The sequence below is a fragment of the Parasteatoda tepidariorum genome, chromosome 4 (genome assembly GCF_982258835.1).
Source record: "Parasteatoda tepidariorum strain Cologne lab strain chromosome 4, Ptep-v5.0, whole genome shotgun sequence".
Classification (NCBI taxonomy): Eukaryota; Metazoa; Arthropoda; class Arachnida; order Araneae; family Theridiidae; genus Parasteatoda; species Parasteatoda tepidariorum.
Window position 1 is genome coordinate 55,847,049 of NC_141758.1, and position 13,741 is coordinate 55,860,789.

At 28.9% G+C, this 13,741-nt stretch overlaps 1 protein-coding gene and 1 long non-coding RNA gene across 2 annotated transcripts in view; one reads left to right on the top strand and one right to left on the bottom strand.

The window, feature by feature from the left end:
• MESR6 (misexpression suppressor of ras 6) overlaps positions 1–13,741 on the top strand; it is a 569,253-nt gene that overhangs the window by 382,364 nt on the left and 173,148 nt on the right. The window lies entirely within an intron of this gene.
• The window catches only part of LOC147810967 (uncharacterized), a 50,327-nt gene that overhangs the window by 8,512 nt on the left and 28,074 nt on the right, over positions 1–13,741 (bottom strand). Inside the window, exon 2 of the long non-coding RNA XR_015433066.1 lies at positions 12,459–12,510. This is a non-coding gene — a long non-coding RNA (uncharacterized LOC147810967). The remainder of the gene's footprint in view (positions 1–12,458; positions 12,511–13,741) is intronic.

The window sequence follows — 13,741 nt, forward strand, 5'->3', positions numbered from 1 at the left end:
ACTATAGAAATTTTTACCTTATTAAAATACACTTTTATCCTTCCACTATAAATTTCTTCACCCTTTCATTTTTTACTCCCCTAAAAAGTGTTCATCCGGAGAGGGGACTAATAACGCCACCAGAAAAAAAGGGCTAAAGCCAGGGTTAGATCCTGAAATTCCCGTGGAAGGCCCCATTTTTTCCCTTTGGGTCCCCATTTGTCCCTCCAAGTGTCAACGATTCCTCAACCTTTGCTTGACCTCGTCACCCTGAGTCCTCAAAGCTGGTAGGTCCCTCAAAATATTGCAGTGCATAGTCAGCGCTGTTTTTCAACTGTGAAGTGGTTTATAGCTTTACTTAAACGGTTAACATGTTGTTCGCTAGCATGCTTAAGTTAAGTGAAAAAGTTTTATTAACTGCGCCTGAGCTACAGGTACATAAAACCCAACATATAAGATAAAAATACTAAAAAAATAAGGAAAGAATTAAAAGAGGAAAAAATTATAATACCGTTAAAATTATAATATCGTTTTTTAATTAAAAATTAAAAAACGAAATTAAAGTAAGAAAATAAAGCAGCGAAGCGATATAATCTCGTCATTAGCTTAAACTATTACATCCCTAAAATAGTGCTTTCTGATACTGTACAAAACAAAATATATCAAGGCAATAGTGTGAAAAGAGCACCAGGAAAAAAGAAAGAAAACAGAATTTTTATTTTTCTTCTTCGCTTATAAAAATGTTATTTTATCATTTCTTTTCCTTTTAAAATAACAAATACTCAACTACAACCACTATTATATTCATAACTAATGACATTTATCTTCGATTTTCATCGAATATTCCTAACAGTTCCTATTTTTGCTCTACAAAATACAAGTTGTTATTCCATTTATCCATGTTTCCTTTACCAAAAGTTCTCATTAAAATTTGTTACAAGTATTCTAAGTTTTGTTTAACACATCGATTTAAACGTTTTACTATAAACTGGTTATTTTATGTTTAGTTGAAGCTTAAAAAATGTCTTTCTTTATTATTCACTTATTACTAAAACTACATATATATATATATATATATATATATATATATATATAAAAAGCATCAACTCTTAGAAAACATTTTAATAATTTCGCTTAACATAATGTATTTATATTCTATAGTAGTATGTTTATATTCTATAGCAATATATATTTATATTCTATAGTTTGATATATTTTATTATTATTGATTATATTTTCATACATTTTACTCACTGAGCCAGAACCATTTTTCTGTGCTTCTTTGATGAGATACTAAATCACTTTATTGTTTATTTTAATTTATTTCTTTATTTTAGAGGTACAACTCTAATTTAACCATAGCATAAATAAAAAAAATTGAGTCAAGTGTCTTTTTTTTCAGTAAAAAAAAAGTTTTACAGAATCAAAACCGTATGGTATATATTAAATCTTTAACCTTTTTATTAATAGTTTTTTAAGTCTTTTTTTTTAAGATAAAAAGGAAGATTATACATAATATAACTGAAATTCTACAGAGATAATGCTCCAAACACTGAGTGTGACCCAATTTGCACACTGATTAAAAAAAAATTTCAACTGAGGTGCTTAAATCAAATTCTCAAATAATATAGTTGCTTAAAGAAGAGCTGCCAGTTAAGAAATTAAAACTAAGTTTATATTTAAGAAATATGCAGAATGTTTTTCTGAATATTTGTTGAACTGAGCTCTAAGTATTCTTACAAACCTTGCTCCTGAGAACTGTATCTTAGTTTATAATAGAATAAAATTATAAATCTCTCAAAAAAGTTATTAAAACTCAACGTATCATAGCAGCAGCAAACACAAAGCGAACAAAAATTGTTTAGTGTCTTTCAATCATTAATTTCAATATACAACCTATAAAGTTTAGCTACACTGTAAAAGTTACGGTAAAAAGTACCAGCACATAATGTTTAAAAACTTAATTTTAATTAAATGAATTTAGAATTTGCAATAATGATGCAGTAAAAAAAATTGCAAAATGAAAGGGCATGACTAATAATTACTAAAAGTATGATCATCTTAGTAAGCAAATAAAAATTTATGTATGATATCATGATACTAAGTCCACAAAACTAGAAACAATGACAGATTTTGGTTAGGTTAACTTATTCATGCTTAACATGCACAATATCTATTCGTAAATTAAAAAGCCTTACATTAAATATGTTATTAAGTATGTTTTGAACTTGGAAAAATTATTCTTTGCTAAAACGCAAAATATTTTTGCTCACGTGATACATTATATTTTTTTTTATTATGCCCAAATTTTGGTTATAGCACAACGAACCGAAATTTAAAAGCAAATAAATTAAATAATTAAAGATAAAAAATATTGTGACATTTAAATATAACAATTTTACAAAACTTACACAAAAAATAAGTAAAATATAAAATAAATTATATAACAAAGAGCTACAAGAAAAGCAAACACTAAAAATATTTGGAAACCCTTCTTTGGACTGATTGTATTCGAGAAAAATGCAAGATAGCGGACATATAAGCCGGCTAGTTTTCTATACATAGTTCCCTACTCGAGTCTAAATCAGAGCAAATAGTATATTGTTTTAATCGAAACCGTTAATATTTTGCTTTGATGTGATATATATATATATATATATATATATATATATATATATATATATATATATATATATATATATATATATTATTGGAATCATATAATTTGTCAGGTATCGAGTAGCTCGGTTCGGGCAAGTTGGGGGGTAGGAGGAAGTAAGAGCTTGATTATTTTAGCATATTAATAATTTATTTACAAACAATATTTACAGACATCAGTAATTGTATCATTCTTTACATCAGGCTCATTTTCGCGCGCACCTCTACGCTCTCTCTACACATAATTGCTACTGCCATCTAGTGGCCAATCATTTTCTTTTTAAACTTTAATAAAATTAAAACTTAGTGCTAACATTCGGCCAGACTGACCGATTAATCTCCTGATTAATACAAACAATATTAATAACTAAACACAACACAATACATACAAGTTATTTCAAAATATGACAAAAAATAAAGAAAAATGGATACTTACAATTCTTCTAACTATTTCAATTTCACAGTTTACAAAATTTTAGAAATTAAAAACAACTTTCTTACTTTTGCTAACCTACTTATAAAAATAAAAAGAAATTATTAGTACACGGTGATACACTACATTTATACTGTAAAACGATTTTTTTTTTAAAGTTCAATTTAGTATAATAAAAGTTAAATTAAATGAAAGTTCATAAAGTTCAAAATTCTTGTTCAGTGTCACTGGAATCACTAGAGTCTGGATGAATTCTCCAAGGTTTTAATTGACTCACATGAGCGGTAGTTGTGAAAAAGTGTCCCTTTTCCTTTTCTTGTAACTGAGTTACTCTGTAGGTGTCACCTGGTAATACTTGCGTTATTATCAATGGCCCCCTGTATTTTGGCTGAGTTTTCAAAGGTTGACCTGTTGCTTGAGGTGTTTTCCTCATGACCACTATTTCACCTTTAACGTAGTTGATTGTTTTACATCTTTTTTTGTCATAATATGATTTCATCTTTTTCTGCTTTTCTTCTATTATCTGAATCGCCTTTTCACGCACTTCTTCAGGATCCTTATATTCCTTAGCTTCGTCATCTGCTAATTTATTTATAAGTCCATCATAAAATCTAGGTGAGTAACCATGTAGCATTTGGAATGGAGTTTTGTTGGTTGTTTTATTAACTGCATTATTTAAATTACGTTCGGCCTCTTTCACCTTCAAGTCCCAATCTTTGTGTTTTGGATCTTCCATACTTGTAGAAATCGTAGATAGTAAGGTTCTGTGACTTCGTTCAACCATACCATTCCCTTGAGGATGCTTTGTAGAGTTTAGAGTATGCTTAATTCCATTCGTGGCACAAAACTCTTCAAATTGATGCGAAGTAAAGCATGACCCTCGATCACTTATCAACCTATCAGGTAATCCAAATTCGTTGATGAAATTCTGTAAAGCTTTCAGCACATTTTGAGTTGAAGTACTTCTCACTGGTGTAACTCTGACAAATCTGGTTAGATTATCTATTATTACTAATAGTTCTTGATTTCCTCTACAAGTTTTAACAAAAGGTCCTAAATGATCAACGTGAATGACAGAGAACGGACGTTTCCCTGGTGCAATTGGGTTCAAAAATCCCTGTTGTTTCCCTCCTGGTACTTTATTCAGCAAACACTCAAAACACATTGAAATATGTCTTCTTACGTAACGCTTCATCGAGGCAAACCAATATAATTCTTTTATTTTACTAACAGTTCGATCAACTGAAAAATGTCCCATGAGATCGTGGGATCTGACTACTATACTTTTCCTCATTGCCTTGGGTATTACATATAATAAAATTTCTTTATCTTTAACCTTGTGTTTTCTATAAATCTTATTCTGCTTGTAAACATATCCTTCGATCATTCTTTTTTCAGCTTCGGATCTATCATCACAATTTTTCTTGAATATCTCTATTAATTTACGCAGTTCAATGTCTGAATTTTGCATCATCAAAACTTGCTCGTCTGTAGTCAAGGTAACACAAACTTCAAATTTTCTCTCAATAAGAGTGTTCAAAGTGTCTTCTGGCTCTTCAACAGCTGCTCTGCTTAGCGCATCAACGTGCTTCATTCGTTCACCTGATCTGTGTCGGATCTCAAAATCATATTCTTGCATTAGGTTAAACCATCTTGCCATTTGAGGATTTGATGACTTTTTAGCGTTTAAATACACTATTGCTTGACAGTCTGTAACGATTGTAAACTTTATTCCTATCAAAAACTGCCTTAATCTGTCTAATGTCCACACAATTGACATCAACTCTAATTTACTTGAATGGTATTTTTGTTCAGTTTCCGTAGTTTTCTTACTAACGCAATACACCATTCTCCAATTCTTTTTACTATCTCGCTGAAACAATATTCCGGCCAATCCAATAGAACTAGCGTCGCAATGTACTTCAGTTTCACTTTGTGGATCATAATGAGCTAGAATAGGCGCTTTAATAAGATTACTTTTAAGTTCCTCGAAAGCCTCGCTTTGCTTTTTTGTCCAAACAAACTTTACATCCTTTTTTGTAAGTTCAGATAATGGTGCTGCTTTGAGAGAATACTTTGGAACAAATCTTCTAAAGAAACTAGTAAGTCCTAAAAATCTTTGGATGTCATGCATATTTTTTGGAACTGGGAATTTTTCAACAGCTGCTACTTTACGTGGTCCAGGTTTCAAACCATCTCTACTAAGTATAAAACCAAGAAATTCAGTCTGTAACTTTCCAAATTCACATTTTGGTAGTTTTAAAGTCAAATTGGCTCTTCTTAAGCACTCAAATACTTCAGTAAGTTTCTGTATCATTTCAGTCCATGTTTTGGCTGGAATCAAGATATCATCTAAATAACAGAGTACTTTTTTGTTGAACAATGGACCCAAAACAATATTCATTAGTCTTTGGAACTCTGCTGGTGCATTTGCCAATCCGAAAATCATTCGCTCAAATTGACCAGTATCGTCTGGAGTTATGAAAGCCGTTTTCAATTTTGCTTCTTCTGTTAATGGCAATTGTAGATATCCACTAGCTAAATCTAAAGTCGTGTAAAACTGGCTTCCTCCAAGACATTCTAAAATGTCATCAATTTTGGGTAAAGGAAATTTATCCTTAACTGTCTGAGAGTTCAATTTCCTAAAATCTATAACTAATCGTTGTTCTCCTGTTTTTTTCTTAACTAATAATACAGGACTGGAATATGGCGATTTTGTGTCTGACACTATTCCATACTTCTTCCATTCAGAGACTATTTCTTTTATTTGTTTTCTTTCTTCGGAATTGGTTTTATATGGTTTCTGAAAAATTGGCTTACTGCCCTCTATTTCTTTAATGTCCATTTTGCATAAATTCGTGCAGCCTAACTCACTTACGTTTAAAGCAAAACAGTCACGATATTTATTTAATAAACTTAAAAGTTCAAATCTTTTAATACTTTCCAAGGATTCGTCAAAATTAATGTCTGTCATTAAAATAGGAGACTTCTCATTGTTAATTGTATTTACTTCTACTATTTGACTATCAATTTCCACTTTATTAGACAGCATTAAGCTTTCCTCACTTACCTCCATTCCCCTACCTAAGCACTGATCTTTCCTAATTTTTAAGTTAAATTCTTCCTTATTTACAACCGGTACAATAGTTTCACCGTTAACTACCTCAAGAATTGAATCAAAATTCTGGCCTATACTTTTTACTAAAATTGTCCCATTAAGAATCGAGTTTTCGCTTTCTTCGACTCTTGCCCTAATTAAATTAATTGATTTATTTTCGATTTCTGTTTCGTTTACTGTTTTCAATTTGACCGCATTTTTATTCATATCTACTTGAATTTCAGAAAAAACGTCATTATATGCGTATCCAAATTTTAAATTACCTCCAATGCGCACAAAAGCAATGTAAGGTAAGTCTAGCCATGTTCTTCCTAAAATTAAATCACACGGTTGTGAATCATCCTTAACAATTAATAAAGTAATACATTTCCCTATTACGTCATCCACCCGAATATTTACTACAGCTTTACCTATAGCTTTCGTAACTGGATTATTTTGATTACCAAAACCAAATAAATCACTGTTATCTGGTTGCAAGTCCAGATTCATTTTTAAAGCGATACTTTCTTTCAAAAGACAACTACTACTTCCTGTATCAATTAAAGCCGTCATCTTATTACCATAAATATAAGCATCTTTCAAATAATTCGTAGGCGCCAATGATGCACTTGAATCCGAGTTGTTTTGACTAACGGATAAATTATTCCCTTCTCGCTTTTGTTCGGTTTCAAATTTACACGTTCGAAGAGAATGACCTTGCTTTTTACATTTCTTACAATAAGCAATAGTTTTAGGTGCCGGGCAATCACGAGATATATGGCCATAATCATTACAGTTGAAACATTTATATTCCCCTTTCTCATTTCGGATATCCGAGCTTACATACTTTTTTCGATTTATACTTTTGTTTTCACTAAACGGAATTGATTTCTTTTCCGCCTGAAATTTATCACCACGAGAATAAAAATTTGATGAGTTTCTTAATTTATAACTGTTAATCGATCGCACATTATCATAATTATCTAATTTATCTGCTAATTGATCTGGTTTATTAAATTTAGGCCATTCGTCCACAAAATGTTCCCGCGTTGTTGAATTTACTTGTTTTTTCAATTGTTCAGTAATAATTAAATTCTTTAAACTATTGAAGTCCGATATTTCGAGACCCGTTATCCACTCTTCAAAATAGTTTTGTAATTCAAAAGAATAATCCTTCCATGTACCTTCTGGATTTTTAACATGATTTAAAAATTTAAATCTGAACTTATCAGCGCTTAACTTATATCTCTTAAGCAATAATGATTTCACATACTTATAATTATTTGCATTATCTTCGTTTTCACGCGCGATTAGTTGCGTAATTTCATAAGGGAGTAGTCCCAATAATTGTGATACCCAATACTCTTCACTTAAACCAATACGTCGCGCCTGCCGTTCAAATAAAACTAAATAAAAATTTATATCTCCATCTTTGATCTTATATTCGTGCATTAACTTTCTAAAATCTGTGTTTACGTTTTTACTTTCCTCGTTACTACTTAAATCCGAAATGTTTACGTTTTGAGCCCTACTTTCTATGCGTAGACGTTCAAGATCATACTCGCGGTCTGCCAATGTTTTGGCTGCTATTTCTGATGCTACTCTATCTTCCGAAATTCTACTTAGTAAGCTCTTACTAAATTCTTCATCGTATGATTCCGATTCGGTTATAATACGTTTTAAATCAATTATTTTAGCATCTTCTGGTACCGAAAGACCTAACTCCGATGCTAATTCTATTAAATCTACTTTTTTTGCCTTCCCCCAAAAGGCCATGCTTCGTAAATTATGATACTTAAATACTTAATACATGGAAATATTTTATCAATAACGAAATTTTAGTACATTCATCCTCGAAAACGAAATTACTTCTATTTAATTACTTCGTTGAAACGAAATTAAGAAAATACTTTATACTTATAATTCTCAAAATCGTTTACTACTTAACAATACGTTTTTTATACTACACATTTGAATACTTAAAACGAAATAATTCAAAATCGCCTACCTGATAGCGTTGCGGGGAATCCCGGTTTGTGGTAATCCCTCTTCTGAATTTATTGGAATCATATAATTTGTCAGGTATCGAGTAGCTCGGTTCGGGCAAGTTGGGGGGTAGGAGGAAGTAAGAGCTTGATTATTTTAGCATATTAATAATTTATTTACAAACAATATTTACAGACATCAGTAATTGTATCATTCTTTACATCAGGCTCATTTTCGCGCGCACCTCTACGCTCTCTCTACACATAATTGCTACTGCCATCTAGTGGCCAATCATTTTCTTTTTAAACTTTAATAAAATTAAAACTTAGTGCTAACAATATATATATATATATATATATATATATATATATATATATATATATATATATACAGTCAACCCCGCTTAAAGGAATATCATCGGTTCCAGCCAAATCTATGCTATTAAGCGGATTATTCGATTAAAAGGGGAATGCAATATTCAATCTAAAATTCTGAATTTTCAAGAAATTTTACTTTTTAATGGTTTAGTATCGCGGTTTGATTAAATAAACTCACTTATATGATCAATAAATAATTATAATTAAAACTTTCTTCCTTAGTATCATAAAAAAATGTCATTTGCAGTTACATAAAAATAAATGGATGTTAGTAAAAAGTATCATATAGGAACTAAAATATTATTTAAACCTATCCGAAAAATTCTATAATTGAAGACTTTTTTATACCGGTTTAATTTTTCGATTTATCAAGATTAGATATTCCCTTTTTGTTTCTACAAAAATTTTTATAACTTGTGCGTATTCCTTTCAAACACATGCAGAATTTTTCTTCTTCTAATCTTTGAAACTTGAGAAATTCCTAATTAATGCGCTATTTTAGTTGGGGATTTCTTTGAAATTTATTGTTTCTAAGATTCATTGTTTTTTCCCGATAAATTTAAATCATTCTTTTTCGCGCTCAACTTGCAACCAACTCAAAATTATTCACTGGATTAAGCCGTTATTCCACTTTAGAAAAAGACACTCTTTGCACTAGTGTATTAGGTTTTTAAAACTTTTTCTTATCAAAGCTAATAGTGCATCAAGAGGGGACCACAAGTTTTGACCTAAAAACAAATCACTCTATCCCTTTTTTACATACTAAATGATGTGTGAGTGAAGTAAGTCAAAGAGGGGTAAAACCCCTTTGTTTACTTCAATGTATAACTGGCAGCAAGATTTGATTAATTGTTCAACTTCATCCCAAGCACCTACTATAATAAGAAGTCCCTATTGAAATGGCCACCTATTGTAACCATATCTTAACTGAAAAAGGGAAATTCTATATCAGCTGGTGAAATATTTCTCTAAAATTGACAAATTTTTTTTCATTTCAGTACCACTTCTTTATGCAATTAAGCGGGGGCAAGAAACAACAAATAACCGTTTAAGCGGGGAAGTTCAACATTAGTTTAATGTAAAATGATTTGGTTCCATTAAATTTTATTCGTATAAGCGGGTTATTCGATTATCCGAGGGGCGATTAAGTGGGGACGACTGTGTATATATATATATATATATATATATATATATATATATATATATATATATATATATATATATATATATATATATTGTAAAGCCAAATGTGTTTGAACAAAAAATGGCAAGTTGTTCATTTCACTCTTATTGCTTTTTCTTCTAATTTAAAGAAAATAGCATTGATTAAAAAGTCCGTCTTTAAACTAATCCATGTAGCATTTGAAAAAATTATAGGGATATAAGCATTTCTTCATAATTGTGTAGATGTTAAGCCTACTAGTATTCTACACGTGAAGATTCTACAGCTAAAATAGTGCATTAACTCTAAGTAAACAATATTTTGTTGAAGATAAAAAAAAAATCATCTTTTATTTTAATATCGTTAATGTTTATAAAAATGGAATAGCCTTTCTCATACTAAACTCAACAAATCTAATTCAGTATTGCTTATCAGAATAAGGTTGAATAAGGACAAAAATTTTGTTCTTCTCGGAATAAACACATTTTTCTCTTTAGAATCATTTAACAATTACCATCTAACATGAAACCGGCTAAAATCTTTTGAAATCCCTCTTCAAACTGATCCTTGTAGCACTCGAGAAAGTCACAAGGATACAGACATTTTAGAATTGCGTAGATGTTAAGCCTACTAGAATTCTACACGTGGACGTATCTCTAGCTAAAATAATACATTAATTCTAAATAACCTACATTTTATTTGATTAAAGGTGACAAAATCCCATTATTTATTATAATATCGTTAATGTCTTTAGAAATGGAATAACATGGAATATACTTTCGAATGGAATATCTATCTTTCTTTGTGCAGAAACTCTAATTTAGCATTGTTTATCCGAATGCGTTTGAACAAGGACAGAAATTTTGTTCTTCCTCGAAACTATCCCATTTTTCTCTTTAGAATAAATTAGCCATGACCGACTAGCATGAAACCAACTAAAAAACTTTTGAAATCCCTCATTAAACTAATCTAACTTCATATGAGAAAATTACAGGGTTTTTAACATCTCTGAATTGTTGAGATGTTAAGCCCGCTAGTTCCTCTACACATGGGCGAAATTTTAGTTAAAACACGAACAAATAGTTCATTGTTCCAAAACTAAATCGGCGATATTTTGTTTCGATGGACGATAGCAAAATGCCATCATTTATTTAACTACCATTATTGTCAATAGTAGCAGAATAACATGGAGTAATGCCTTTCACATACTAAATTCAACGAATATAATTATAAAGATAAATGCGTTTGGGCAAGAACTGACAAGCTATTTCAACTCGAAATGATCATAGTTTCTTCTTTAAAATAATTCAGCTACAACCTACACCGACTAAAAAGATTTTTCAAATCCTTCATTAATATTATCTGATTGCATTCGCGAAAATTATAGGGATAGGAAGATTTTAGAATGTCTCAGATATTAAGACTGCTACTTCTCTACACATGGGCGAATCTTCAGGCAAATAGTACATTGTTCTAACTTTAAATAGCCAATATTTTGCTTCGATGGAATACAGCAAAATATGATCATTTATTTTATTATCATTATAGTAATCAAAATAATCACTTCTGTTTTCTCACAAAGTTCAGGCAATTTTTTGAATATGGATAAAAGTATCTTCGGAAATTTTTTAGCAATAGCAATAATAAGAAACAAAATCGTAATCAAGAAGACATGCTTTGCAAAACATTAGTTTTGAGTGACGTAAAAAAGAAGCTAAGCGTGGAAATATAATTATTACTTCTCCTTGGTATATCGGGTAATTTTTTTCCAGGTAAGTTACGGTTCTCTAAGTTTAACATTTACGTCTTATTACGTCATAAATACTACTCATCTTTAGCAATTATTTTGGGATAAATTTACATATATAGAAAATTATAATATTTTCTCTCAGTCATTGTAATCACGTTGTTTAGGACTTAGTAATGTTGTTTAATCATAATCTTTATTCATTTATAAATAATTAAGAGGCCTGTTGCAAAAGCCAGGTTAATCCTTTTATTATTTTGATGAATTTTTGATTATATATTTAATAGCTGTTTCGATTGAACCAGGTATAAATATAGTCTTCTAATGTGGGAAAGAAAACAAAATAAATCTAATCGTCTTTTTGTATCCGATTTAGTAAAAGCATATTCACAGGAGTAATGAAATCTAAGTTAAATAATCTAATTTATTCCTTCTTGGTCAATTTACACTCAGCAAAAATCTCGAAGCATGAGTCTTTCAGACTCATAAAATTTTTAAACGTTTTTTTGAAAAATAAAATAGCTACCTGCTTACTCACATTAACGCTATATAAACAGTATAGCTACCAGCATATTCACGGGTTTCATTCATTGAGCCTATGGCACTTATCTTTATATTCCCAATATTTAATGAGTATTGTGTAATTATAAAGTTTACACCTATGTATACTTAATATATAAGGCAATAATTACATTAACGTGAAAAAAATATTAAGACTGTAAGTTTGATGTCAAAGTCACGTGTCAAAAATAAGTGGCTCAATGATGGAAACACTTCTCAACCCTGTACTTGCATGAAGTCGAATTATTTCTTTTTTAATATGATATTTTCTATCATTTACTGGTTAAATAATAAAATTCATTACACAATTATTTGAAGAAAAAAAGCTTGATAAAACAAAATTCACTATTATAAAACAACATAAAAACATTATAAAACACTTTTGATTCATAAATAAAGTGTAAATTTATAAATAGTGCCGGGATTTTCAAGAAAAAGTAACAAAATCATTTACTTACATTTTAATAATTAAATTTTCATTCAATTATAATCTAACTTCATCGACCAAACCTGTAGAAGAAAAAAAAAACATTTTAATAATTAGTACAATATAAAATATTCTGTAAAAACTATTATGTTAAAAATTTTTTTTTTTAAAAAAGCAATATTGATTTAAAATAATTTACACCACTGATTTTAAATCTGGCTAGTTTTTATTTACCCTGTTCTTCTCGTATATTTTTAATTAATTATACGATTTTATTCGAATTAATTTATATATATATATATATATATATATATATATATATATATATATATATATATATATATATATATATAGTATATATATATATATATATATATATATATATATATATATATATATATATATATATATATATATATATATATATATATATATGTATATATATATATATATATAATTTGAAAATTTTTATGTAAACAATTGCAAGAATATTCTATTTTAATACAAACGGATAATTTAATAGGAGATAAAATGTAAAAATTCAATGCAGGCACTATTTGTTCAAGTTTTATTTATTTTTCCTTTATTATAGAAAAGTCATCTGTACGCAATATCACTGTATGGTCTACTTTTATATGTCAAATTACGCCATAAATATTATAAAGCTGCCAAGTCCATTTTGTGCTTTTACATAGTCACACTGCATGTTTTTATATTATCGCCAATTCAACTGAATTTTCCAGTAAACTGCAAAATTTTGAAAGTTTTTCTAGATTTCATCAAAATTTTCCTGGTGTTTGTTTATTTTATAAAATTCTCTGAAATTAATAAAATACCAGGAAAAAAAATTCCCTATAAATGGAATTTTTTACTCAGTTTATTATCATACTAGATTACGTATTTAAATAAGTATTACTGAAAAATATAGAAATAAACATAATTATCAATGAGTTTAAAGTTATTAGTTTGAAGCTTTTTTTAAAAAAAGATATTCTAAAATTGTATCTTTTTTTTTATTTAATTTAGAATATATTTTTTATATGAATTAATAAATATGTTATATTTATAACTATCTAAAATTAGCATATAAGTCCATTACATGTTAGTTATAAAAAGAAAATATAACAGTTCATTCAAATCATTGCTGTTAATTGTTGTTTTTATTATATTGGCAATTAAAGTCCCTAAAATTCCATTTTTCTAACATATTTATAAAATAATTAAGACGAAATTTATATTGTTTCATAAAAATCTACAGTATTTTTTTTTCTTCATGTCAAAACTATATAATATTTTCAAATTGTTTAACTTATT